The sequence below is a fragment of the Doryrhamphus excisus genome, unplaced genomic scaffold (assembly GCF_030265055.1).
Source record: "Doryrhamphus excisus isolate RoL2022-K1 unplaced genomic scaffold, RoL_Dexc_1.0 HiC_scaffold_27, whole genome shotgun sequence".
Lineage (NCBI taxonomy): Eukaryota > Metazoa > Chordata > Actinopteri > Syngnathiformes > Syngnathidae > Doryrhamphus > Doryrhamphus excisus.
The window spans coordinates 20,106-46,022 of record NW_026652245.1 but is presented as its reverse complement, the minus strand read 5'-3'; the positions used below and the strand labels follow the sequence as shown (position 1 = coordinate 46,022).

Sequence of the window (25,917 nt, the reverse complement as noted above, 5' to 3'; positions counted from 1 at the left end):
TCCGCCAGTTTTGCGGGCAGATGCCCGCTTTCTGTTGGCTGAGTAGAAGTTAGATGTTGCTTTTCATATGTCTGATTTAACTGTATACAGGCGAGGACATTTATGTGTGTGAAAACAATATTATGTTGGAGATAATGCACACTGAAACAGCTGCTGAATGATATTTAGTGGTAAACACGATTAAAAAAGGCACCCTGAGTGTTATGCTGAGGGCTTACCTGTTTGAACAATGTTTTTATATTTCATCTTCAGCTGCTTCCACGTTCTTTTTTCGCCGGTGGGATTACATCTAAGTGACATAAATTGTAGCTGTAACACCATTCTACTTGTTTGCATCTGTAGCCTAATATTATTGTGATTACATAAATGTATATAATAAATTTAAACTTACGCATTGACTCGAGCAGTAATCTTCTCCCACGCCGACTCACGTTCTTTCGCTGCTGCAGCCGTGTTGCTTTTCTTTTTAAAAACGCTTTCAATGTTGCTTTTCTTTTTAAAAACGCTTTCAAATTTGCCGTATAACCGCATTAATATATCCAGTTCCAGAGGACTGAAATACGACGATCTTTTCTTCTCACTCGTTGCCATGGTGAATCGAGGGAACGGGGCTCCATTGATCAGGGCTTTTTAAAGTCGTGGTGCACGCGCTTAACTCAGAGTGAACAAACTCTGTGTTGATTGAACCAATTGAAATCACCTGTTCTGAAACCCGTAAGTCAGAGTTTCCTGTCTCAGAGTAGATCAACTCAGAGTTCAGGGTTAGACTCCAGAGTTGCTTGAACCTGCTTCTTGAAACGGGGCCCTGAACACATCCCAGTCAGTGGAGTCCAAACACGCCTGGAGATCCTCCACAGCCTCACTGGTCCACTTCCTTGATGTCCTCACTACAGGTTTGCAGAGCTTTAGTTTCTGCCTGTACGCAGGAATCAGGTGGACCATGATGTGGTCAGAGAGTCCCAGAGCAGCACGGGGGACGGCGTGATAAGCATCCCTGACTGTAGTGTAACAATGATCCAGAATATTCTCCTCTCTGGTCGGGCATTTGATAAACTGTTTGTATTTAGGGAGTTCGTGGGTGAGGTTGCCTTTGTTAAAGTCACCAAGGACAATAACTAAGGAGTCCGGGTAGGTCCACTCCACACACAGTATCTGGTCGGCGATCATGCGCTGTGCGCCCTGCACGTTGGCCTGCAGCGGGATGTAGACGCCAACCAGAATGAATGAAGCGAACTCACGGGGTGAATAAAAAGGCTTGCAGTTAATGGTGAAATATTCCAGGTCAGGAGAAAAGTGCTGCTGGATCACTGTCACATCGTTGCACCAACCACTGTTGATATAGAAATCCGGCAAAACCTTTGGTTTTGCCGGAAAGTTCCGTGTCTCTGTCCGCGCGATGGAGTTGGAAGCCAGCCAGCTGCAGCGCAGAGTCCGGTATTAATCCACAGAGCCACGTCTCAATAAAGCACAAAACCGCAGATGAAGAGAAGTCCCTGCTTTTTCCCAACAGCAGTTGTAGTTCATCTAGTTTGTTGGGAAGTGAACGCACGTTAGAGAGAAATATCCCGGGTAGCGACGTGCGTAATCCCCGCGCACGAGCGCGCCGGCCCGTTTTCCTCTCCTCCGGCGTTTCGCTGCGTGTGCAAGGGTGAGCGCACCTTTGACCAATATATCCAAAATTTCCACTGTTGGAAGCAGAAATTTAGGAAATAAATCCTCTGGTGTTGCTCCCCTGATGTTCATGAGCTCTTCCCTGGTGAAAGAGCTCCCGGTACCGGCGCAAAAAACAGTTTTGTAACATAAAACAAAGCAAAACAATGCGCACCAACACACCGAGGCAGCCGTCCGTGGCGCCATCTTTTAGACGCAGTCCTTCTTGTAGGAAGGAGGTGGCCGCTGTGGTGTCGTTGCATGCAAACAACATCCTCATCCTTGACACAGCGAAGACCAAGGAGGAGAATAATCGTGGATTCGGTCCGCTTACACTGGCAGGATTTCACCAGTCCTGTTGAAAGCCTGGCCACTGGTGTGGTTTCCGTCATGCAGTGGTTCGCCTAACACTGAAGACACTCCTTCGCCGGCGCTGTGGCTTAGTTGGTCAAAGTTCCTGTCTCGTAGACAGGAGATCCTGGGTTCAAATCCCAGCAGTGCCTTGCATATGTGTTTCAGCGACTCCATTTTTTCTCTCCAACATTTCAAGTAAATGTTTTAAATCAGACGTCATGTTCTGTTGAAGAAATATCCATCATTTCTGATGTCATATGTAGCATAAATGTCATATGTACTACAATGCTCTCGACAAAGGCAAAAACATTGTGCATTTGGACATTTGCGGGGCTAAGAAAACAGACCACATTAGCAAAACAAAAGAGGTTCGGGTCTAACATTTAAGGAAAGCGCTCTACTATCTGAGGTAATTCCCCTGCTGCTGCAATGTTGGCAGAGAAGGTCCAGTCACAGAACTATTTTGGTTCCTTTGCTGGAGCACGTCAAAGTGACACTGTCTCTGCCTTGCTGAGTGCAGCCATAAAGCAGTCCCTGGTGGTCTAGTGGCTAGGATTCGGCGCTCTCACCGCCGCGGCCGGGTTCGATTCCCGGTCAGGGAATTGACATTTGGGTAGGTTTTGACTGGAGCTAGGATTTGTCTTCGGCCTTGGTCGAATGGTTGGGGTCATCTTGAAGCACAAACCGTTGTCATCCTGAAGCGACTGACAACAGAAATATAAACAAAACATGGACAACACAATAAGACAAGGTCCTGGGCCCCGTTTCACGAAGCAGGTTCAACCAACTCTGGAGTCTAACCCTGAACTCTGAGTTGATCTACTCTGAGACAGGAAACTCTGACTTACGGGTTTCAGAACAGGTGATTTCAATTGGTTCAATCAACACAGAGTTTGTTCACTCTGAGTTAAGCGCGTGCACCACGACTTTAAAAAGCCCTGATCAATGGAGCCCCGTTCCCTCGATTCACCATGGCAACGAGTGATAAGAAAAGATCGTCATATTTCAGTCCTCTGGAACTGGATATATTAATGCGGTCATACGGCAAATTTGAAAGCGTTTTTAAAAAGAAAAGCAACACGGCTGCAGCAGCGAAAGAACGCGAGTCGGCGTGGGAGAAGATTAGTGCTCGAGTCAATGTGTAAGTTTAAATTTATTATATACATTTATGTAATCACAATAATATTAGGCTACAGATGCAAACAAGTAGAATGGTGTTATATCTACAATTTATGTCACTTAGATGTAATCCCACCGGCGAAAAAAGAACGTGGAAGCAGCTGAAGATGAAATATAAAAACATTGTTCAAACAGGTAAGCCCTCAGCATAACAGTCAGGGTGCCTCTTTTTAATCATGTTTACCACTAAATATCATTCAGCAGCTGTTTCAGTGTGCATTAACTCCAACATAATATTGTTTTCACACACATAAATGTCCTCACCTGTATACAGTTAAATCAGACATATGAAAAGCAACATCTAACTTCTACTCAGCCAACAGAAAGCGGGCATCTGCCCGCAAAACTGGCGGAGGACCACCCCCACCACGTCTGACCGAGGCAGAGGAGCTGGCCATGAGTCAGACTGTCGGGAGGCCAGTCACAGAGGGGATCCCTGGAGGAACCTCATCCTCGGACATGATTACACAGGAGCCACCAGCCTTGATAAGATGCAATAGGCATAGGCCTCAAACTTTTTTGGGGCCTATATTTCAATGTTAATTTCCCTTTCATGTGTTTTTCTTTTGTCTCAACAGATTCTGAAGGCGTACTTGGTCTAGTGGATCCATGTGCCACTTTAACTGTAAGTAGCCAATAGTCCAGAGATGATGCCATATTTAAAGTATAGCATAGTGAAACACAACACTCTAAACAGGATGATGAAGATGATGGGACCACAATGTCTGCTGCCTTCTCTGTGGTGTCTGAGAGGGAGCCTGAGAGGCCTACAGAGGTAAAATCTTGATGTTACTGATTTCCTCTCCATTCACATGTGTTTACATGCTTTTGTGGATTATAGTGACTTTTAGCCTACACTGAAGTATTAACGGATTCTTATCCATTTTAACAGAGCATGGCTGGGCAGCAGGAAGAGGGTCCCTCAACCTCCACAGCACAGATTGACACAGTGAGATACGTATTCAGTAAATTCCAGAGGTTAATTCAGTGGAATTCATGTGTAACTGTATAATGTCATCCTTATGTGTTCCCAGCTACCACTAAAAGAAATCTACAAAGTGCATTTATTAAAAACAGTACAAAGAACAGAAAAAGAAATGGTGCTGCTGGACCGCCAGATAACTAAAACGGATCTGGAAATTGAATTATTAAAACACAAGTTAGAGGTGGGTGCATGGTCATAGGTGAATTGTGTTGATGATTGTAACAATTAAAAAGTAAGAAACCATTTTTTTTTCTTATTTGTAGGAAATAAAGAAGACCAAATAAAATTTGTTTTGTCTTTCTGTTTATTTTACTGCTGTTGGTGATGGTGATTATGAAAAACGACCAAACTGACTTTAAACACGCGCGTCAATGAATGAATCACACCGTGTGTAGCGTAAGAGGGCGGAGACAGAAAGAAACTCGAGGTTCATTGAAGAAAACCCGGTCCCGACCAGGTTATGTTCACAGAGTCTGTTGCCATAGTAACTGACACCGAGGTTAAGTTACCTCTCTCTGTGAAACAGGCTGGAGTTACCTCTGTAGGCCTCTCAGGCTCCCTCTCAGACACCACAGAGAAGGCAGCAGACATTGTGGTCCCATCATCTTCATCATCCTGTTTAGAGTGTTGTGTTTCACTATGCTATACTTTAAATATGGCATCATCTCTGGACTATTGGCTACTTACAGTTAAAGTGGCACATGGATCCACTAGACCAAGTACGCCTTCAGAATCTGTTGAGACAAAAGAAAAACACATGAAAGGGAAATTAACATTGAAATATAGGCCCAAAAGAAGTTTGAGACCTAGGCATATTGCATCTTATCAAGGCTGGTGGCTCCTGTGTAATCATGTCCGAGGATGAGGTTCCTCCAGGGATCCCCTCTGTGACTGGCCTCCCGACAGTCTGACTCATGGCCAGCTCCTCTGCCTCGGTCAGACGTGGTGGGGGTGGTCCTCCGCCAGTTTTGCGGGCAGATGCCCGCTTTCTGTTGGCTGAGTAGAAGTTAGATGTTGCTTTTCATATGTCTGATTTAACTGTATACAGGTGAGGACATTTATGTGTGTGAAAACAATATTATGTTGGAGTTAATGCACACTGAAACAGCTGCTGAATGATATTTAGTGGTAAACATGATTAAAAAGAGGCACCCTGACTGTTATGCTGAGGGCTTACCTGTTTGAACAATGTTTTTATATTTCATCTTCAGCTGCTTCCACGTTCTTTTTTCGCCGGTGGGATTACATCTAAGTGACATAAATTGTAGCTATAACACCATTCTACTTGTTTGCATCTGTAGCCTAATATTGTGATTACATAAATGTATATAATAAATTTAAACTTACGCATTGACTCGAGCAGTAATCTTCTCCCACGCCGACTTGCGTTCTTTCGCTGCTGCAGCCGTGTTGCTTTTCTTTTTAAAAACGCAGTATGACCGCATTAATATATCCAGTTCCAGAGGACTGAAATATGACGATCTTTTCTTATCACTCGTTGCCATGGTGAATCGAGGGAACGGGGCTCCATTGATCAGGGCTTTTTAAAGTCGTGGTGCACGCGCTTAACTCAGAGTGAACAAACTCTGTGTTGATTGAACCAATTGAAATCACCTGTTCTGAAACCCGTAACTCAGAGTTTCCTGTCTCAGAGTAGATCAACTCAGAGTTCAGGGTTAGACTCCAGAGTTGGTTGAACCTGCTTCGTGAAACGGGGCCCTGGACTGAGAATGCTGTCAGGACTGGGTTTAGGGTGAGACAGAGCATTTGTCGGATGCTCAGGGATAGATCCTTGTTAGAATCCTTGTCAGATTCGCGCTCTCACTGCCGCGGCCCGGGTTCGATTCCCGGTCAGGGAATTGACATTTGGGTAGGTTTTGACTGGAGCTAGGATTTGTCTTCGGCCTCAGTCGAATGGTTGGGGTCATCTTGAAGCACAAACCGTTGTCATCCTGAAGCGACTGACAACAGGAATATAAACAAAACATGGACACACAATGGACAACACAATAAGACAAGGTCCTCGACTGAGAATGCTGTCAGGACTGGGTTTAGGGTGAGACACAGCATTTGTCGGATGCTCAGGGATAGATCCTTGTTAGAATAAAATGTAGATAGAATGAACATAGCATCAGTTATCACCCTTATATCCATTTGCTTAGACAATAGAAAGAGTGTTTGAATGTGCTGAAGAAGAAATGTTCCTGTGACCCTGATCAGAGACCCCCAGCAACCCCCACCGCAACCCTGCAGATGTTCACGTTAATCCTGCAAGAACGTGTCAAGATAAGAACTCATAAAACAATAAAAGTAATTCCTCTCATATACACACACATACACATAGAGAAACAAATACAGCTCGTGCAACTGCCACCCCTAGACCCCTAGAGTTGCATGACCATGTAGTAGGGACCCCCGAAAGAGAATAAATAAAGAGGAGTTTGAACTGCATACTCAGTGGAGCGGCATGTAACTGGGTATGTGGTGTCACTCTCCTCGCTGCGAGTAACTTTGAATATTGTTGTCTGTCTCTTCTGTATTTCTGCATTTAAGTGTTTTTACAAGTGTCACAGGAGTTTGACCCTGACAACCCACTGACTCACAACGACCTTGCACATCTACTCGTGTCAGGGTTAAACATATTGGCCTCTCATGTTACATGGTGTGACTAGGGACGTGGAGTCAGTACTTCAGTCTCCGCATTGAACGTCTGCAGCAACTGCCCTAAGCCACTTGCTGCCGCTGCCTTTGCTCAGAATGAAGTCACAAGAGTGCCACACAGACTGACTCCTTGAGATAACCAGAGTCCTGTCTCTGAATTTGGACACAGGTCAAGTGGCTGGGCTTGTTGTGGGCGACCTGATGAGACCACCACTCAGCATGTGGCATGTGCGAGAGACTAGTCCGGGCGGGACCGGTGCAACTCATACTTACCTGCCAGGGGAGATACCATGATCAAGAAGGTGGTTCACCCAGGGCGAGGCTCAGCCATTGCACATGGGTTGAGCTGACCTCTGCGAATTCCCCAAATGCGGGAATCTCTACTGCATAATTTGTGGTAGTGGGGGACTGCGTTCGCGCTCTCCCCTTATCCCGTGTTTAAAACAAGAGGCAGGCGCAGCACCGCGCTGAACTCCTTGGCTTGCGAGTGCAGCCAGACCGAGCAAGAAACGACCAGCCCAGCACTACCAATGCTTGCTGGAAAGGTCTGCCCGTCCACGGGAGACAACCAACCAGCCGTGAGGCCGATCTGCTCTCAGTCAGGAAACCTCAATGAGAAACGGCAACAAGACAGAGAAAGGGGCATCGGCAACCATTTCGATTGATCTGAGTCTAAAGTTCAAGGTTTGCTCGCAGGCAAATTTGAAGCAGCGAGAATGAGCAATCCGCACCTCTGAGTAGGAGTTCATGGTTCTCACCCAAAAAAACGATAGCTTGTAGCCGTAATCGTGTTGTTGTTTGTATTCTGTTTTGTTCTGTTCTGTGTTTTGTCTGAGTCACGGCTGGTGTGTGTTGCTTTTTGTTGTTTTCTTGCCTGAAAGGACTTCTCGCTCAGCCAAAGCAAAGCCAGGTAAAAACGCGTAATCATTTGTCCCTTTGTTGGAATAGTTGCATCTTGTGCCTGTAGTGACACTGCCTGCAGTGATGGTTATTTCACCACCACCACCTGCTCATACCCCGTTGGAGCAGCAGCAACCACCTCCTGTGCCAAAAAACTCAAACAAAAACCATGTCTGTGCTGTGGCCAACCAAAATCAAAATATCAAGTGGATGGGACATCAACCACGACGTTCATCAACAAGGCCCTGTCAGATAATCTTATTGCTGCAGAAGGTCTGACAGACCCTAAGATGCCATTTAAAGATTTCAGTCAAACAGACTTCTTCCAGCGAGAGGTGGATGAGACAAGAAAGAGAGTGGAGGAAAAACAGCAGAAGAAGAGAAAGAGGGATGAATCTCCTCCACCCCCTGTCCGAAAGTGCCTCTGCAGGATGCAGCTGAAGCAGGATCGGAAAAGCCCCTGCATCCACACTGGCTTCAGAGAAGTACATCTACTGTCCTGCCAAAGTGTTCTCCATCTATAGAGAGCACAGGATGGAAAAAGAGATGAGCTGGAAGGAGTTCCAGGCCTCTCCTTTCTATGAAAAGGAGAAACAAAGGCGGCAAAATAAGTGAACAATGTGTATATTCATTATTCATAACTGCTTACATGTAGATTTTTTTTATTATTATTGAGAGTGTTCTTGAGTGTGGCAACCTGATAAATAAATATTCTTTGTTACATTGCATTGATTTTGTATTTTATTTCAAGCACTGGTATCAATATAAGCCTGATAGGAATAATTTGTAATTATATAGGGATTAATTGGAAAAAAATAATATTGTGGAGAAGAAAACTGTGACTTGACTGATGCCTTAGACGGGATTCAAATACCTGACTTCTCCAAAGTCTCTCTACCACTCTTCTACTCTTCTACCACTGAACCACCAATGCCACATGGGGTTGCACTGTCGGAGAAAAAAAATTAAACTGTCAAGTGGATGAGCCTCCGCAAAGTGGCGCTGAATGACAAAACATCACAATGTCATACTCTTTGGGTTCAAGCACCTTCTGGCGTAATGGGATCCACAACAATCATGTCAGCTGTGGATGGACCATTGACTCGTTTTTGAAGGGCAAGTGAGGAAAAGAGGTACGTGGGTCAGAAATCAGTTCCCAAAGTTTCACGGACTAAGCAGCCAGGCACTGCTGGGATTTGAACCCAGGATTTCCTGTTTACAAGACAGGCACTTTGACCAGCTAAACCACAGCGCCAGCCAAGCAAGTCACCCTGGCAATGCTGCCTTTACTCTTCTAGACATTAACGGCTCCAACATTGAGACGACGCCATTTGTCGTGTGTCATTCGGTCAGCAGGGGGAGAATCCCGTATATTTGGCACCAATACAAAGGGTTTACCAATTGGGAAGAATGCAAGGGCTCTCCAAAAGAGGCTCTCCAACACAAGTGTCACACAATGGTCTAGAAATGGTCCCTGGGACTGACACAAATAACTAGGCTGTTAATCTGGACTGTTAGAATAAAATGTAAATTCAATTATTATAGTGTTAAGTTATCACCCTTATATCTGTTTATAGACAATAGTCTTGAATGTTTTAAAGCAGGAACATTCCATGACGCTGACCAGCAACTCCCAGCACCACTAATCTTGCAGGTGCCTGGGAATGCCAGCAGTGGCCTTGAAGATGTTCCTGTTCATCATGCAAAATGGGCCAAGATAAGAATACATGCACAAAAAGTAATTATTCTCACATACACACACACATACACAACAAGTACAGCTCGTGCAACTGCTTGCTTCCCCCTCCCCTTAGTGTTGCACGACCATGTATTAGGGACCTCCTAAAGAAAATAAAAAGAGAGGAGCATGAATGGCATCCTCAGAGTGGAGCGGCATGTCACTGGGTTTGTTTTTTCACTTTCTTCGCTGCGAGAAATTTTGAATTTTGTTGTCTGTCTCTTCTGTAATTCAGTGTTTTTACAAGTGTCCCAGGAGTTTGAACCTGACACTAACGTAAAATAATAACGTACAGAGTGTATGAATGCCTTTTAAAAAAGTGGGCTCTGGAGGGTCAGGATGGCCGAGCAGTCGAAGGCGCTGCATTCAGGTTGCAGTATCTAATGAGGCGTGGGTTTGAGTCCCACTTCTGACAGCTTCTTGCATCTTGAAGTGGCGTCACCCTTCATTCTAAAGTGGCCGAGGCTGCTCCTCCTGGGCAGTAAACCAGGGGTGCTTTTCAACATGACTGCTGCTGAAAAGTATACAAAGCAGACCTATTGCATCCTGGGGTCTTGCGTTTCTCCAGAAAACAGTCTTTGTTCTTCAACATGACCTCTGATAAAAAGTATGAAAACCAGAGTCATGGAAATACCAGTAGAGGACTGCTGGAATTAGAACCAAGGAGCCCCTCTTTGCTTGGCATGTAATTTGACCAACTAAAGCATAGTGCCTGTGAAGCATGCAAACTTGACAATGATGCCTTTAGTAAAAAAGGAAATCCTGTGCATCTGGCACCGACACAAAAACAGTTCACCAATGGGAAAAAATGTTCATACAAGGGAGGGAGCCCAAAGCCAAACACATGTGTCAATTGAGCGTCCCTGGGTGGGCTCGAACCACCAACCTCTCAGTTAACAGCCGAACGCGCTGACCAATTGATCCATAGAGACTACATCCGCATCACTGCAGTAAGGTTTCAGTAAGTTTCCACTTCTGACAGAAATTTGCAAATACTCAAGTGCTGTCCACCTTAACTCTCAGGTGGTCCGGTCTGTTACTTTTCAGGTGTCATTCTGAGTTCTGCCCTTTGGCAGGAAAAGAGCCTTTGTCCTTTTTCAACATGAGCTCTAGGTAAAAGCTTAGATATACTGTATTGGCCGGGAATCAGACCCGGGCCTCCCGCTTGGCAAGCGAGAATTCTACCACTGAATAACCAATGCCTGCCTAAGGTGCCTTCCTTTTAACTGGAACTGGAAAGGTTTGTGTAGCCCCGCACACAAACCATGTGTCTTCCTCACATGCACACCCAATGTGGGTCTCAAACCCAGGACCCTGAGAGTAAGAGTCTCATGCTCTACCCACTGAGCTAACCAAGCCTGTTTCTGTTGTAGATATAATTTTTTGTTTTTCTTTTTTATCGATGTGGCCATCTTCAAGTTTGATCAATTCCACAGACAACCTTGTTTCAGAAGGAGCGAGACTTTCAGTCATCTGTAGTTGTACAGACTCTGACTCGGGCCACATCTTTGTACCCAACATTTCCAATTTATGATCACTCTGCAACCGCCCCCTCTCTTGGGGAACTATTGACTCGACTCAATTAAATGACACACTCAAGCCAAAAGACCATAGTTGGAATCCTCCCAACCCCGTTGACATATCACCGAGTATGTCCACACCCCGAGGTTATCAAACTCGCTCCCAAGGAAATGTTGGAACTCGGGAAAGCATTAAGAATGTCTTTCAAGAAGTAGGATTAAGTGTCCTACTTCATGCCAAAACCTACCCTTTGAAGTAGAAGGAAAAGCCTACCCTATGGTAGAAGATAAGATATGCCTTTATTCGTCCCTCAGTGGGAAAATTTGCAAGTTCCCGCAAGTTCTGCAACAGCAGGGGGAGTATCTCAGTATGTTTACAGACCATGGACTCCTCCTGAATTTAGATACATAGCCTTATCCATGCCCAAACCACACAACAACCTTGACCAAATCCTGACTGACATAACTGACTTGGTACATAATCACCGTCTCAACGGAACTGAATTAGCCCGACTGTTGACATTGACCACAGGCTCCAAGTATGGTGCTTTTTGTACGGCCATTTAGCCAATTTGGCCAAAGGGGAATTCAGAACACGCTTGTGGCCCATTACCATTTTTATGGTACCTGGCGACTTCAACCAGTGAACTCCATCCATTTTCTGTCCCGCTTATCGTGATCAACGGACTGTATTCCCCACCCGTTACCAGCATGGGGGCATTCCAACCCAAGATGAGAACACACTGGACCAGGTACACAGCAACATAGTACGTGGCACAGACACAGCTTCACCCTACCCCCACTTTTAGCCCAGACTGAAAATGCAGAGAAACACCTTTGCAGCTGAAATTGCTTATTTGGGAGAGCGTTGGACTGACTATCTAAAGGTCCCTGGTTCAATCCCAGTTTTCAGCACAATCGCTGTTTGCATCGTGAGTTGGCAAATAGTTTGTAAAGGGGTGACTTTGTTCTCTTGATTTCATCAACATCGATCACAACAACACAGCCAGACAATTACATATTAAGACCAGACAAGTTCAGTTGGGAGGTGACATACAACAAATGTTCACAGCATTAGGTCTGCAAAGTGTTCAGCTGATGCACATTTACTGGAAAGGAAAATGGGCTTTTGTCACGGTAGCCATGCCGACACAAGCTAAAATGTTTCTCCCGCCAGGACAACACCCACATGAAATTCAAGCTTTGCTTGCAGACGAAAAAGAACCAGCTGGAATGAGCAATCTGCACCTCCAAGTCTGAGTTTATGGTTCTTGCCCAGAAAAGCATAGCTCACAGCCGTAATTGTATAGTGGTTCCTACTCTGTGTTGTGGCCGCAGCAACCCCGGCCGATTCAGGGTCATGGCAGGTGTGTGTTGCTTTTGTAATTGTATTGTCTGAAAAGACAAGATTGTCTGTCCACTTGAAGTGTGGTGATGTAAAAATACACTAGTTTTGACCACACCTGTATTTTTAAGATTAAGATTAAGATATGCCTTTATTCGTCCCTCAGTGGGGAAATTTGTATTGCACAGCAGCAAGAGTACAGAGTCAGTTAAGCAGTACAAAATACACAATATAGAAAAATAAACAATATAAACGACCCAAGTATTAACAAAAATCAACAGTTTTTCCTAGAGTTATATACAATACAGTATGTAGATAATATGAGACGAGATGAGATATATGACCAGTCTATACACTGAGATCTTGTTAGAGAGTTAATATGAGGCATTATGGAAATACTTCACATAGAACTTAGTATATTGCATTTAGAGCCCTTAATATTGCACATGGAGGTTGATCAGATATTGCACAGTGAATGGGATCTGGAGTAACTATACTGACTATAAAAGCAAGTAGTACACAGATGTACATAGCAGTGTAGAAGTCTATCGGGAGCGGTGCTGGTTGTACAGCCTGACAGCTGCAGGAAGAAAAGACCTGCGATATCGCTCCTTCACACACTTGCACACTGGTCCAGATTCACAAAAAAGTCGATCAAAACTAATTTTTGAGTGAATTCATTGTAAATCAGCATGAAAATGATCTATAAGCAAAAACATGACCGTATCTCTTCATTTTACCTCAAAAACCGAAAATAACGAATGGCTTTACTTGGCCAACTTTCACAAAAACACTGACTTGTACCAAAACTTTATAAGTCACATCATAAAAAAACACTGAAAGTTGGTAACTTAACGCCTTCCACTTCACATCATATCACACACTAAAAGTTTATCCCCCGCGACCTAATAGACAACCACCACCATCACCCAGGGTCTACAGCTCTACCGATGGAGCTCGAAGGAGGGCCAGGACCTCTGGCGGAAACTGGTCCGTGGCCTTGTTCGTCGGAGTCTTCAGCTTCCGCATCCGGAGGGGGCTGATCAAGGGGTCAGAACTCTCAAGAAGACGGTGGAACAGGTCGGTGTTCGACTGAACCCGGGACATCTGGCGCGAATGGTGCTCCCGGATGGCCTTGAAGTCCTTGTTTCTTGCTTCTTGGGCTTCCTCTGACATCGCCCCCAGGGGAAGGAGCATGCCGGCGGAGACAGCGGGAGCATGGATCAGGAGCTTGTGGACCGACTGTGGCATCCTGAACCACCCATATAGGCTGACCAACATCCTGGCCGTCTCAACCGCGTACACGCCGAACCGCTCCTCGTCGAGGTTGAAGTTGGAGGACGCAGCGCGGAGGAGGTGGCTGAAGCGGCGGATCAGGGTGGAATCAAGGCCCAGAATGTCCGCAGACGTTTCGTGCTCCAAGAAGAAGCGGCGGGCAGAGTTCCCATTGTTGGTTGTTCCAGATCCGCCAGGAAGGGGTTGGTCGATTAGGAGCCCCAAACGCTGACGAAACTCGGTCTTGATCCGCTGCTTCTGTTCCTTGACAATCCGCTGCTTCTCCTCTCCACGGGCCTGCCACTCGCAGAACGGGAGTCTGTACGCGATGTGAAGGAGCATCTCCATCGACCGGATCCAGCAGTGGAGGGTGGAGATTCCGTGCTGGGTCCGGTCTCCAGTGGGCCGGGCCAGAACTCCGTCGATATCGTTCATCTCGGTAGGCTTGGCCAGGCAGATGCTGCAGACCTGTTGCGACCGGATGTCCTGGATGGCGTTGTGGACCTTGCCGTCAATCATGGTTAATGCCATGTCGTGGCGGACGGAGATGGTGCCGTCGTTGGTGAGTTGGACGGTTGACGGCGTGAGTGACTCCACCTCCTGCTTGAGTTGGACGTAGGTGGAGGTGGTCAACTCCCTGGACTCCTTTTCGAAGATGAAGCTGATCGGACGACAGAAGAAAGTGGAGTTTGGCTTCGGGTTTGCCCAGATCACTCGGCCATCCTCGGTCCGGAGCCGCAGAGGGACCATACTCGCCAGGAACATGGTAGAGTCGTCGACGTCCGTTGACTGTCGATGGCGGTAGACTTGTTGACCGGTAGCACCGTCAAACCCGTAGTTAGAGGTCAGGATCAAGGAGCCTTGAGCTGCCGACGATTGGATGACCGACGCCTGGAGCGTGCACAGCCTTGACGCCGTGTGGTCAACCAACTGCTGCACGGGGACAGAAGCGCCACGGTCGTCGACAGCAACTCCAGCCGGATGGCATCGTTTCTTGGCATCCAATACGAAGTTGTACGGTGGGAAGATGTCGGCGACGTGGTCCTTCGATGTCTCACGGACCACTTGGTACGCAGCTCGCGTCATGTTGGTGTTGAAGAGCAACACGAGAGCTTCGTCGGCCGACAGCATTTTCGGAAGCGATGGAGGGGGTGCGCGGTACGATGCCTGCACCACTGTAGGGTCCGGGCCATCTGCTGCCATCACTTTCTTGATGATGTCGGCTTCGGTGTGCCTCCCCTCCTTCCTCAGAGTCATCTGAGACGCGTACGCCAGCTGCTCGCCGGTAAATCCTTGGTCGAGGAGCTGGGACACGCTGCGGCGCCGGGTGGGGGAGGAGACGAGGGAGAAGGCAGCCGGCATCTGCGACGGTCGTCCGCCCCTGCGGCCATCCATCGTGTTGTCCTGCTCGGGAGCTGGAGGTTCCAGGCTCGCCACTGGAACAGATTCGCGAAGCCAGACTTCATGTTTGTTGAGCATCTTCGCGAATGACCGTCGAATTCCTGGAGCATCCCAGCGTTGAAGTATCATCTTCCGTTGATAAAGAACGACGTCCCGGATGACGGATCGGTCAGGCACACATCCAGGAGGAACCGAGAGACACAGGAACTCGACACCAGCTTTCAATGCCGCGTCCGACATCAGGAAACCGGCTCCCAGCATCGCCTCCAGAAGCCCCCGACGGGTGGGGGACGTCATCTCATGGAGTGGATCTGAAACGGGAAAATCCAGTTTACTCCTAAAGTTGCAAAAAGTGGCAAAACCTTTTCCAACCAAGTAAAGAGTGATGTCGTAGGTATCACATGATGTTGATTTGAGTCTGTGCTTGGCCCTTCTTCTGTATTATATGACCCATTGAACAAACACTAAATGACTGCTCGACAACATGTGATTCAAACCAAAGGGAATTCTCCCAGTATTGGCTCAAAAGGAGAAACGACCACCTGGTTGGGCAGTTGCCATCCTTGGGTGACTGGAGGTACCACAAAAACTTGGAAACACGCACGTTCACTAGTGAGCACAAGTGCCCAACATTTCACTTGCTGGGAAGCGGTACAAAGAGGAAACTGAAAACCTTACTTTTGAACGCGCACTGCTCCTAATCAGGGGGCTCGGGGACCAAAGTAAAAGCACACCCCAGTTCCTCATGAACTAAAAAAAGGAAAAATACCCCTTTTTTCGAAAATCGGAGTGATCAGTTTTGATCGACTTTTTCGTGATTCTGGACCAGTGTGACTTGGGGTGAAGCAGTCTATCGCTGAAGGAGCTCTCAAGTGCTGTCAAAGTGTCCTGCAGGGGGTGGGAGTCGTTCTCCAACATGGATGATAGCTTAGCCAACATCCTCCTCTCTCCCACCACCTCTACTGGGTCAAGGGGGCAACCCAGTGCAGAGCTGGCCTTCCTGATGATCTTATCCAGTCTCTTCCTATCCGCAGCCGAAATGCTGCTGCCCCAGCAGACCACTCCCTGGAAAATGGCTGAAGCCACAACAGAGTCATAGAACGTCTTGAGGAGTGCCCCTTGCACTCCAAAAGACCTCAGTCTCCTGAGCAGATAGAGTCTGCTCATGCCCTTCCTGTAAAGTGCTTCTGTGTGATGAGTCCAGTCCAGTCTATTGTTGAGATGAACACCCAGGTACTTGTAGGATGTCACCATCTCAATGTCCATTCCCTGAATGTTCACTGGTGTTGGAGGAGAGTGGATGCGCCTGCGGAAATCCACCACCAGCTCTCTGGTTTTCCCCGTGTTGATCTGGAGGCAGTTCCGCTGGCACCAGTCCACAAAGTCCTGTGTCAGTCCTCTGTACTCCAAGTCGTCCCCATCTGTGATGAGGCCAACAATTGCAGAGTCGTCAGAGAACTTCTGCAGGTGGCAGGTTGGTGTGTTGTAGTAGAAGTCTGCTGTGTAGAGGGTGAAAAGGAACGGAGCCAGGACCGTTCCCTGCGGAGCCCCCGTACTGCAGACAACTGTGTCGGACACACAGTCCCGTGTCCTCACATACTGTGGACGGTTGGTGAGGTAATCCAGTATCCACGATGTGAGGTGCAGGTCCACCCCTGTGTTCTCCAGCTTGTCCCTCAGAAGTGCTGGCTGGATGGTGTTGAACGCACTGGAAAAATCAAAGAACATGATTCTCACCGTGCTCCCAGGTTTCTCCAGGTGAGAGAGCGCTCTGTGCTGGAGGAAGATGACGGCGTCGTCCACCCCAGTGCCAGGTTGATAGGCGAACTGGAGCGGGTCCATCGAAGGACCCACCAGGGGGCGGAGATGGTCAAGGATCAGCCGCTCCAGGGTCTTCATCAGGTGTGATGTAAGTGCCACCGGCCTGTAGCTGCTGAGGTCCTTGGGGTGCGGGGTCTTGGGGACAGGAACCACGCAGGATGTCTTCCACAGCTGTGGCACCCTCCCCAGCTTCAGGCTCAGGTTGAAGATGTGCTCAACAATCCCGCACAGCTCATCCGCGCAGGACTTCAGGAGCCTGGAGCTGATGCCGTCTGTTCCCGCCGCCTTCCTCGCCTTGGTTTTCCGGAGCTGGTTTCTCACCTGGGATGTTGTGAGGGTCAGGTTGGAGCAGGGGGGCTGTGTGCGGGGGGAGGTTAGTGAGGAGGTTGAGCTGATTAGGTGAGAAGTGGTGGGGGATGGCTGTGTGCAGGAGGGGGAGGTGGGGGTAGGGCTGTCCACTCGAGGTGTCGATGGGGGGAGTTTCGGCAGAAGTTTCGGCAGGAGGTGCTGGGCCGGGGGATGGGCAGATGGTTGATCAAACCTGTTGAAAAATAGATTCAGATCGTTAGCCTTTACCTGGTCCCCAGCAGCCTGGGAGTCGGGCCCCTTGTGGCCAGAGATGGTTTTCAGGCCTCTCCAGACTCCTCTGACGTTGTTCTGCTGCAGCTGTTCCTCCATCTTTTTCCTGTAGCAGTCCTTCCCCTCCCTGATTTTCCTCCTCAGCTCCTTCTGCACAGCCTTCAGCTCTTCCCTATTTCCTGACTTAAAGACCCTCTTCTTCTCCTTTAGGAGAGCCTTTATGTCCGGATTAATCCACGGTTTGTTGTTGGAGAAACACCGTACAGTCCTGGTGGGTACAGTGTTTTCCACACAGAAGTTTATGTAGTCCGTGACGCAGTCAGTGAGACTGTCTATATCGTCCCCATGAGGATGGCAGAGTTCCTCCCACACTGTTGTGTTGAAACAGTCCTTCAGAGCCTCGTCGGCTTCATCAGACCATCTCTTCACTGTGCGGGACACAGCTGGCAGCCTGCGTACCAGAGGTCTGTACACAGGCTGGAGATGGACCAGGTTGTGGTCTGATCTTCCCAGGGGAGGAAGTGCTGTTGAATTGTATGCCTCCTTGGTGTTGGCAAAACACAAGTCCAGTGTTTTATTGTCTCTGGTGCAGCAGGTGACATACTGGGTGAAGGTGGGCAGGGTGGAGGATGGAGAAGCGTGGTTGAAATCACCTGAGAGAAGAAGGAGAGCCTGCGGATGTTGTGTCTGTAGCCGGCCCTTGGCAGAGTGGATGACGTCACAGGCCTCGTCTGCGTTAGCAGAGGGGGGAATGTACGCCGCTATCGCGATAACGTGCGAGAATTCCCGCGGCAGATAGTACGGTCTCATGCTAACGGCTAATAGTTCAATGTCTTTGCAGCAGAGTTGCTCTTTAATAGTGATGTGCCCAGAGTTACACCATCTATCATTCACAAACACTGCTAGCCCGCCTCCTTTCCTCTTACCGCTCTCCTTTGTCCTGTCCGCCCGCAGTAGTGTGAATCCGTGTAGTGTAGCGATCGTGTCTGGGGTCCGTGTATCCAGCCACGTTTCCGTAAACAACATGACGCTACACTCCCGGAACTGCCTCTGATGCCGGGTCAGCGCCGCTAGTTCGTCCATCTTATTGGGGAGAGATCTTACGTTCCCCATGATGATGGACGGGAGAACTGGTCTGTATCTCCTCCTCTTGTCGCGGCATTGGGCTCCGGCACGGCTTCCCCGTCTTCTCCTCTTTACCTCCCGGGGAACCTCGAGCCTCTTGTGGGGCAGCGCCGCTGTGTTGCGGAGCGCCAACAGCTGGTCCCTACTGTAAACAATAGAGTTTCGGCGTGCGGTCGAAAACATCGTCGAAAAAATTATGAGAAATGCCAGCTCAACACTATCACTATGGTTGACAGTTGAACTGAGCATTTACGAAGCAGTTCCTTTAAGAATAACCTAGAAAAAGAATGAAAAAGACAGAATAAAGAAGAAAAGAACTCAACGAAGAGCGAGAGCTGCTGTAGCAGGCTGCCACCAGAGCGGCGCCAGAAAGAGTGAGTAAACATTATTAGCATGCAATGAATCAGAGTATAAGGTACGATGTCGGAGATCAAGAACGCTTTTGTTGGCAAAAAAAAGCCATAACATATCATTTCGACAATACGGGTATCAAACCCGCTATTTCAGGAAGGCTGCCACAATTTCTGCAAGACCAAAACACTAATTAAGATGTGTCATTTTGAGTCAACAAGACCATGTTCACAAAGGAGATGAGGTGACTGAGAGGTTAAAGTGATGGACTGCTAATCCATTGTGTTCTGCACGCATGGGTTCAAATCCCATCCTCATAGGACTGTACTAATGCACCAGTTTTGACACCACCTGTGTTTTTAGGAAACATCATTAGAATGCAATTAATCCAAGCATCCGGTACGATATGGGAGATTGAGAATGCTTTTTTGGCAAGAAAAAGGCATAATATACCATTTGGAGAATGCAGGCATCGATTCCACTTCATCTCACATGCGAAGTGAGCGCTGTACCATTTGTGGTCCTACAAGAATGGGATTTGTTTTTGTGTACTTCGAATGAAATGTTTTCCGCATGTTGCAGAATTTTCCACAGGAAAGAAATCTTTAAGATGTATCACCAAAAGAGCTGAACCGCCCAATGTGGGGCTCGAACCCACGACCCTGAGATTAAGAGTCTCATGCTCTCCCGACTGAGCTAACCGGGCCTTTTTCTGCCAAGATATCACTTTTTAATTTTTTTAAATTGATGTGGTCTTCTTGATGTTTGATCAATTCCACACCCAACCTAGTTTCTCAGGGAACAAAGGAGCGAGAGGTTCAGTCATAGCTGAGAACTTTGGAAGTGTAGTCATCTTAACCCTCCTGTTATGTTCATTTGCCAGGAACAGCCATGATGTTCCCGGGTCAGTTTGCATGTTTATTTATCTGAAAGATGTCCAACACCAAAAAAATCCCCACAAGCATTGTTAGTTATTCACTACTAACTCCATTACTAACTATTCTATCAATCTTTAGTGCAATGGTGTACCTTACCTCTCACAGGTAGTGGTTTAATTAATTTTAATTAATGAATTAATTGAATTAATCAGAGGCATCATGACCAGTCTGCATCAAAACATTATCCTGTGGCAGGTTTCTGGCATTGATTCTTAATTCAGTTGCCATCCCTGGTAGATGGTAATGGGAATGGTAATCATGCCCGCGTGGCAGGCGAGTCTCTTTGCTTGTCTGACGTCTGTGTCGCATCCTAATTGGCTGGCAGCAAATGTCAACAACACGCGCGCGGCCCCCGCTTGGCAAGTGAGAATTCTACCACTGAACCACCAATGCCACGTGGGGACACACTGTAAGAGAAAAAAAATTCAACTGTCAAGTGGATGAGCCTCTGCAAAGTGGCGCTGAATGACAAAACATCACAATGTCATACTCTTTGGATTCAAGCACCTTCTGGCGTAATGGGATCCACAACAATCACGTCAGCTGTGGATGCAACGTCAATTCGTTCTTGAAGGGCAAGTGACAAAAAGAAGTACATGGTTCACAAATCAGCTGCCAAAGTTTCACTGACCAAGCACCCAGGTACTGCTGGGATTTGAACCCAGGATCTCCTGTTTACTAGACAGGCACTTTGACCAGCTTAGCCACAGTGCCAGCAGTGCATCTGGCACCAACACAAAAACAGTTCGCAAATGGGGAAAAATGTTCATACAAGGGAGGGAGTCCAAAGTCCAACACATGTGTGAATTGAGAGTCCCTGGGTGGGCTCGAACCACCAACCTCTCAGTTAACAGCCAAACGTGCTGGGCCCCGTTTCACGAAGCAGGTTTAGTGAAAACTCGGAGTATGTTAACCCTGAAATGAGGGAAACTCTGAGTTTTCCGTTTCAAAAAGTGAGGTAAGTCAAACCAGAGACAGAGGAGTAACTCCAGCCTGTTTCACAGAGAGAGGTAACTTAACCTCGGTGTCAGTTACTATGGCAACAGACTCTGTGAACATAACCTGGTCGGGACCGGGTTTTCTTCAATGAACCTCAAGTTTCTTTCTGTCTCCGCCCTCTTACGCTACACACGGTGTGATTCATTCATTGTCGCGCGTGTTTAAAGCCAGTTTGGTCGTTTTTCATAATCACCATCACCAACAGCAGTAAAATAAACAGAAAGACAAAAAAAAATTTATTTGGTCTTCTTTATTTCCAACAAATAAGGGAAAAAAATGGTTTCTTACTTTTTAATTGTTACAATCATCAACACAATTCACCTATGACCATGCACCCACCTCTAACTTGTGTTTTAATAATTCAATTTCCAGATCCGTTTTAGTTATCTGGCGGTCCAGCAGCACCATTTCTTTTTCTGTTCTTTGTACTGTTTTTAATAAATGCACTTTGTAGATTTCTTTTTGTGGTAGCTGGGAACACATAAGGATGACATTATACAGTTACACATGAATTCCACTGAATTAACCTCTGGAATTTACTGAATACGTATCTCACTGTGTCAATCTGTGCTGTGGAGGTTGAGAGACCCTCTTCCTGCTGCCCAGCCATGCTCTGTTAAAATGGATAAGAATCCGTTAATACTTCAGTGTAGGCTAAAAGTCACTATAATCCACAAAAGCATGTAAAGACATGTGAATGGAGAGGAAATCAGTAACATCAAGATTTTACCTCTGTAGGCCTCTCAGGCTCCCTCTCAGACACCACAGAGAAGGCAGCAGACATTGTGGTCCCATCATCTTCATCATCCTGTTTAGAGTGTTGTGTTTCACTATGCTATACTTTAAATATGGCATAATCTCTGGACTATTGGCTACTTACAGTTAAAGTGGCACATGGATCCACTAGACCAAGTACGCCTTCAGAATCTGTTGAGACAAAAGAAAAACACATGAAAGGGAAATTAACATTGAAATATAGGCCCAAAAGAAGTTTGAGGCCTATGCCTATTGCATCTTATCAAGGCTGGTGGCTCCTGTGTAATCATGTCCGAGGATGAGGTTCCTCCAGGGATCCCCTCTGCGACTGGCCTCCCGACAGTCTGACTCATGGCCAGCTCCTCTGCCTCGGTCAGACGTGGTGGGGGTGGTCCTCCGCCAGTTTTGCGGGCATCTGCCCGCTTTCTGTTGGCTGAGTAGAAGTTAGATGTTGCTTTTCATATGTCTGATTTAACTGTATACAGGTGAGGACATTTATGTGTGTGAAAACAATATTATGTTGGAGTTAATGCACACTGAAACAGCTGCTGAATGATATTTAGTGGTAAACATGATTAAAAAGAGGCACCCTGACTGTTATGCTGAGGGCTTACCTGTTTGAACAATGTTTTTATATTTCATCTTCAGCTGCTTCCACGTTCTTTTTTCGCCGGTGGGATTACATCTAAGTGACATAAATTGTAGCTGTAACACCATTCTACTTGTTTGCATCTGTAGCCTAATATTATTGTGATTACATAAATGTATATAATAAATTTAAACTTACGCATTGACTCGAGCACTAATCTTCTCCCACGCAGACTCGCGTTCTTTCGCTGCTGCAGCCGTGTTGCTTTTCTTTTTAAAAACGCTTTCAAATTCGCCGTATGACCGCATTAATATATCCAGTTCCAGAGGACTGAAATACGACGATCTTTTCTTCTCACTCGTTGCCATGGTGAATCGAGGAAACGGGGCTCCATTGATCAGGGCTTTTTAAAGTCGTGGTGCACGCGCTTAACTCAGAGTGAACAAACTCTGTGTTGATTGAACCAATTGAAATCACCTGTTCTGAAACCCGTAACTCAGAGTTTCCTGTCTCAGAGTAGATCAACTCAGAGTTCAGGGTTAGACTCCAGAGTTGGTTGAACCTGCTTCGTGAAACGGGGCCCTGACCAATTGCGCGACAGAGACTACAACAGCATGACTGCAGTCAGGTTTCACTAAGTGCTGTCCACCTTAACTCTCGGGTGGTCCGTTCTCTTACTTTTCAGGTGTCATTCTGAGTTCTGCCCTTTCACAGGAAAAAGAGCCTTTGTACTTTTTCACATGAACTCTAAAGAAAGGTACAAGCGGAGATGCACTGCATTGGCTGGGAATTGGACCCAGGGCTCCCGCTTGGCAAGCGAGGATTCTACCACTGAACCACCAATGCCACATGGGGTTGCACTGTCGGAGAAAAGTGGCGGTGCCTTTAGTAGAAAAGGAAATCCTGTGCATCTGGCACGGACACAAAAACAGTTCACCAATGGGGAAACATGTTCATACAAGGGATGGAGACCAAAGTGTCAATTGTCACCAGTGAAACACCCTCGAGAGGTAAACAAAACAGCATGTCAAAGCAGAGCGTCAACAATCCTCTCAGTCACCAAGACTGCAAGGAGCAGATCAATGGGGGCAGTGGACCCCATTATCCTCTACCCAAAATTTAGACCACGAGTGCAGAGAATGCGGACCGTGAAGGAACAACAAAAGCCCCCGTCGACAACACCCTGCCCCTCATAACCCCCCGGCCCCATAACCAACAGCGCAGAACCCAGTGAACTGCGAAACACCCCCATCAAGGCAACCAACCGACCAGGTAAAGGTAAAGAAAACAGCATGGCACGGAGAATGCGGTCTGTTAAGGATGAGTTAGTCGATTTTAGCTGGAAACATTTGATGCAATGGTGTCCTGTGGTCGATTAGCTCAGTTGATCAGAGCGTGGTGCTAATAAAGCCACGGTCATGGGTTCACCCCCGTACTGACCACTCTTCTTTATCTGCTCCAGGAACAACAAAAGCCCACGGCAAAAACCCATCGGGCCCCATAACCAACAGCGCACAACCCAATCAACTGCGAAACACCCCCATCACGGCCGCTAACTGACCGGGGAAAGGTCAAGAAAACAGCATGGCAAAGCAGAGTGGTGGCAAACCTCTCGCGCACCGTGACTGCATGAAGCAGATCAATGGGGGCGGCCACCCCATTGTCCTCTACCCAAAATTTAGACCCCGAGTGCAAAGAACGTGGACCGTGAAGGAACAACAAAAGCCCACGTCGACAACACCCCACCCTCATAACCAACAGGACACCAGGAAAACCTATCCAAGGGTCAATGTACGTCAGGTTGGAAGCGTCGAACCAGGGTGAGGTTGACACACCTTGTCTGGTCCTCAGGGCGTCCGTGGCACGAGGTGAGACCCTACGGAAGTAGCACTATGCACTAGGCGCTCCACATCAATTGACAATACTGTTATTGGAGGAAGGAAAGAAATCAGGGCACAAACACCAGTCATGTTCTCGGTCGGTAACCTATCACTCACGTCGGGTCCACCGCACCACTACCAGAGGTCAGCCCTGAGGAGCGACCAGAAGAAGGCATCCACCAGTAAGGTAGAATTACACTAAGAGGTATTAATGCCGGGTTGTACAAATCGGGAACCTGTGGAAACGGTAATGCACATACATTTACCTTTCGCCACTGTGCTGCTGAATATGGGCTTACCTTTGACCTCTGTAACCCCGGGGTGCGCGAATGGCCTACAATTAGCCAATAAAACAAAGGATTCCTTGTAGAATTTAGGCAATCGATCCCGCTACCTCTCACATGCAAAGCAAGCGCTATACCATTTGAGCTAATTCCCCTGCTTTTCCTGAATTGGCAGAGAAGGTCCAGTCTCAGAACTATATTGGTTCTTGAATTAACTCAGAGCAAATGACTACTGGATCGTGGGAGGGAGCAAAGCAGTGGCTCAACATATTTGATAGTGCATCCCATGCCAGAAAGCTCGAGGAGCCACAGAGGAACAAAAGATGGCTGACATACCTCAAGACCACATTGAGCCTTCTCCACCAATTACCTATGGTGGCATGGATTGTTTTGGCCCCTTTCACACAAAACAAGGGCATAAAGAACAAAAACAGTACAGTCTACTATTCACTTGTCTATGTTCTGGAGGTGTTCATATAGAGATGCTGGAGGACTTGACCACTGACTCATTCATCAATGCCCCAAGATGCTTCATTGCCATCAGAGGTGCTGTTTGGCACATCCGATCAGATCAGGGAACATACTTAGTTTGAACTAAAAATGAAATGGAAAAGTCTCTAAAGGAAATAAACACAGAAAGAGTAACAGAATACCTGGCAGACAAGCAATGCAACTTTGTCATAAATGCAAGCCATATGGGAGGTGTTTGGGAGCGCCAGATCAGAACCATCAAAAACGTGCTCCTTTCAGTCCTAGCAAACAGTGCTGGCAGGTTGAGTGACAGTTCCTTGAGAACCTTTCTTTAGGAAGCCATGTCTGTTGTGAATAATCACCCTCTTACTGTGGACAATGTAAACAACCCATGTGTCTGGAACCACTTACACCTAACCACCTGATTACCATGTAGTCATCTATTCCCATGCCACCACGTGTTTCCAAAATGGCGCTGCGGACGGCTGCCTTGGTGTGTTGGTCCTCCAGCACCTGGACTCCGCAGGAACCTATGCTAGGATCCTGTTTGTGGACTTCAGCTCCGCCTTCAACACCGTCCTCCCAACTCTGCTCCAGGAGAAGTTCTCCCAGCTGAGCGTGCCTGACTCCACCTGCAGGTGGATTACAGACTTCCTGTCTGACAGGAAACAGTGCGTGAAGCTGGGGAAACACATCTCAGATACAAAAACCGTCAGCACCTGATCCCCCCAGGGCTGCGTTCTTTCTCCTCTGCTCTTCTCCCTGTACACAAACAGTTGCACCTCCAGTCACCAGTCTGTCAGGCTCCCGAAGTCTGCGGACGACACCACCCTCATCGGACTCATCTCTGACGGCGACAAGTTTGCCTACAGGTGACAGGTTGACCATCTGGTTACTTGGTGCAACCTGAACAACCTGGAGCTCAACGCCCTAAAAACAGTGGAGATGGTTGTCAACAGGAAGAACTCAGCCTCTCCTGTCCCCATCACCCTCTGTGACTCTACGATTGACATTGTGGAGTCCTTCCGCATCCTGGGTACCATCATCTCCCAGGACCTCCAGTGGGAGCCGAACATCAGCTCCCTCATCAAGAAGGCACAGCAGAGGATGTACTTC

General features: G+C 47.3%; 2 long non-coding RNA genes and 8 other non-coding genes across 10 annotated transcripts; 5 read left to right on the top strand and 5 right to left on the bottom strand.

The window, feature by feature from the left end:
- Nucleotides 1–2,079: 2,079 nt before the first annotated feature.
- On the top strand, nucleotides 2,080–2,153 carry trnat-cgu (transfer RNA threonine (anticodon CGU)). Its single transcript has one exon. It is a non-coding gene; the product is annotated as a tRNA-Thr (tRNA).
- Nucleotides 2,154–2,535: 382 nt separating this feature from the next.
- trnae-cuc (transfer RNA glutamic acid (anticodon CUC)) lies at nucleotides 2,536–2,606 on the top strand. Its single transcript has one exon. It is a non-coding gene; the product is annotated as a tRNA-Glu (tRNA).
- Nucleotides 2,607–3,247: 641 nt separating this feature from the next.
- LOC131119542 (uncharacterized) lies at nucleotides 3,248–4,353 on the top strand. The gene is made up of 4 exons (XR_009126356.1): nucleotides 3,248–3,318; nucleotides 3,500–3,808; nucleotides 3,881–3,958; nucleotides 4,076–4,353. It is a non-coding gene; the product is annotated as an uncharacterized LOC131119542 (long non-coding RNA).
- A 308-nt stretch (nucleotides 4,354–4,661) lies between these two features.
- LOC131119543 (uncharacterized) lies at nucleotides 4,662–5,622 on the bottom strand. Its single transcript, XR_009126357.1, has 4 exons — nucleotides 5,516–5,622; nucleotides 5,346–5,416; nucleotides 4,856–5,164; nucleotides 4,662–4,783 (listed from the first exon to the last, which is right to left on the bottom strand). It is a non-coding gene; the product is annotated as an uncharacterized LOC131119543 (long non-coding RNA).
- Nucleotides 5,623–7,094: 1,472 nt separating this feature from the next.
- LOC131119546 (U1 spliceosomal RNA) lies at nucleotides 7,095–7,258 on the top strand. Its single transcript, XR_009126359.1, has one exon. It is a non-coding gene; the product is annotated as a U1 spliceosomal RNA (small nuclear RNA).
- A 1,652-nt stretch (nucleotides 7,259–8,910) lies between these two features.
- On the bottom strand, nucleotides 8,911–8,984 carry trnat-ugu (transfer RNA threonine (anticodon UGU)). The gene has a single exon. It is a non-coding gene; the product is annotated as a tRNA-Thr (tRNA).
- Nucleotides 8,985–19,122: 10,138 nt separating this feature from the next.
- On the top strand, nucleotides 19,123–19,204 carry trnas-gcu (transfer RNA serine (anticodon GCU)). Its single transcript has one exon. It is a non-coding gene; the product is annotated as a tRNA-Ser (tRNA).
- Nucleotides 19,205–19,517: 313 nt separating this feature from the next.
- trnak-cuu (transfer RNA lysine (anticodon CUU)) lies at nucleotides 19,518–19,590 on the bottom strand. The gene has a single exon. It is a non-coding gene; the product is annotated as a tRNA-Lys (tRNA).
- Nucleotides 19,591–20,462: 872 nt separating this feature from the next.
- On the bottom strand, nucleotides 20,463–20,536 carry trnat-agu (transfer RNA threonine (anticodon AGU)). Its single transcript has one exon. It is a non-coding gene; the product is annotated as a tRNA-Thr (tRNA).
- Nucleotides 20,537–22,941: 2,405 nt separating this feature from the next.
- On the bottom strand, nucleotides 22,942–23,012 carry trnag-gcc (transfer RNA glycine (anticodon GCC)). The gene has a single exon. It is a non-coding gene; the product is annotated as a tRNA-Gly (tRNA).
- Between the last annotated feature and the right edge of the window lie 2,905 nt (nucleotides 23,013–25,917).